Source organism: Piliocolobus tephrosceles, chromosome 3 (assembly GCF_002776525.5).
Source record: "Piliocolobus tephrosceles isolate RC106 chromosome 3, ASM277652v3, whole genome shotgun sequence".
NCBI classification, from domain to species: domain Eukaryota; kingdom Metazoa; phylum Chordata; class Mammalia; order Primates; family Cercopithecidae; genus Piliocolobus; species Piliocolobus tephrosceles.
Window position 1 is genome coordinate 97899638 of NC_045436.1, and position 2248 is coordinate 97901885.

Here is a 2248-nt window from a genome sequence, read left to right on the forward strand (position 1 = left end):
ACCACAGGGTGAAGGCCAACAGTGCAGCTGTAAGACAGATTGAACTCTAAGGAACATACAAAGCTACTCATCTGTAAATGTGTTTGGAAGACTCAAGATCAATAAACACAAATTAATCTTAATCTGGAAAACACAACAGAGAAGACAGGCCTCTTGTGGAAGAGTATAATATTATTCATTCCACATTTCAACATGGCATGCTGGAGATCTATGTTAAAGGGGCTAACAGCCACGTGGAGCTAGGCCTGCAGCAAAGAAAAGAAGGTTGTAAGCTAGTTGTTTCTCAGTATAGCACTATGTCCAAGGTGTCTGCTCCAGAATCAGATCTGGGGTGAAAGCCCAGCTGCTTGGCTAAAGAGCTCTGTGATGTATTGCTGGTTGCTTTGCCTCTCAACCTGTGTCTACTGGTTAGCAAATGGGAGGAAATATCTTTATCTTACAGGACTTTTGTGAAGACTTAATGAAAATAAATAAATAAATAATGCTCCAATCTAGTAACTGGCAGATGATGGGCACTCAGAAAGCAGGGCCTGTAACTATCACTTCATATGGAATCTGATGGGGCCTGGTATCTGCAAGGAGTAAGCTATACTTTGTAATCAAGAACATTTAGATTTTTTTCTGTGCTACACCTATATTTAATTATTTGCTATTTCTCACTGTTAAGATGCTTGAAAAATTCAGGTTTTCTATGTTGCTTTTGAAGAAAATCAAAATTAGAATTTACCTTCATGCATTGGCCAGAGCACTAAGACAGGACCTGGGCACCCTGTGGTCAGTCAACACAGTGATTGTGCTAGTCACTAAAGCAGAGAAATATATTACAAAAAGCAGGGCCTTGGTCTCTTCTTTTCAGGAGGTTATCTGAGTTTAGACGTTCTGGGTATCATTATATTAAGGATGTTGTTTTCTGTAATACCTATATTGCATAAGTGAAGAGTCCTTTTTCCAGGAGGTTAACTGAGTTTAGAGGTTCTGGGTGTTATTATATTAAGGATATTGTTTCTGTAATACCTGTATTGCATAAGTAAAGATTCCTCTTTTCAGGAGGTTATCTGAGCTTATGGGTTCTGGGTATTATTATATTAAGAATGTTGTCTTCTATAATACCTGTATTGCATAAGTAAAGACAATACCTGTATTGTATAAGTAAAACGTATTGGGTCTTTTTTGACAGAATGCTGACATGACTAAAAGCAGTTGACTCTTAAATGCCTACAGGGGCTTGGCAGGCAATACGTAAGTGAAGCAAGTCAGATGTAAGAACAATTTGAGAGACAGCAGGAAGTGTGCAGGACTGTGGTGTTCAGGACATGTAAAGAACAACGCCCTCTCCTAAAGTGGGGACGCTAACAGCCTGAAAGTGTGGACTACAAATTCCTACAATTTCCAGTTTCTTCCAGGAGAAAACAGGTATCAGGAGTTGAGTATGAATTTTATCAGTTTTTCACCATTGGTCACTAATTCAATATTTTAGACTCACTCCCACTTGATCTTTGCAGGTCCTAGAACTTATATAGAAAGATAATTAAGGAGAAGAAGATTAAAGTGAAAATATCAATACTCTCGTAACTTCAGTTATTACTTCTCTTTATTAATACTTCTCAGTGTTTTAAGCACAGAGAATATTTCCTTATTAATTAAGAACTGTGTTGTTATAAACAAGCATGCAGTAAAGGGCCCTGGTCCAGAACATGACAACCTGGAACATTTAACAAGGCTCAAGTGAGTGAACATAAGAAACAACAGTTGATCATTCACATTTATACTAAACTACATGTATAATTACAAAAGTGATCATTTGAAATGAATTTCTCTGTACTGATGCTCTTCACCTCATGAACACAAAAACAGTTCTTTTTTATTTCCCCACTTCCAAATCTTTACGGTAACTCCATCCATCTTTCAACTGTCACTTTCCATAGTCAATGATGTTGCATCATGCACCTCATCTCTTCTAACTCTAAGCCAGAACACATGATCCAGGGTGTATTCATCCATTCTCACGCTGCTATGAGGACATACCTGAGACTGAGTGACTTAGAAAGAAAAGAGGTTTAATTGACTCACAGCTCAGCATGACCTGGGAGGCCTCAGGAAACTTACAATCATGGCGGAAGGGGAAGCAAGCAATCTTCCTTCACATGGCAGCGGGAAGGAGAAGAATGAGAACTAAGTGAAGTGGGAAGTCCGTTATAAAACCATCAGATCTCGTGAGAACTTACTCATTATCATGAGAACAACACAG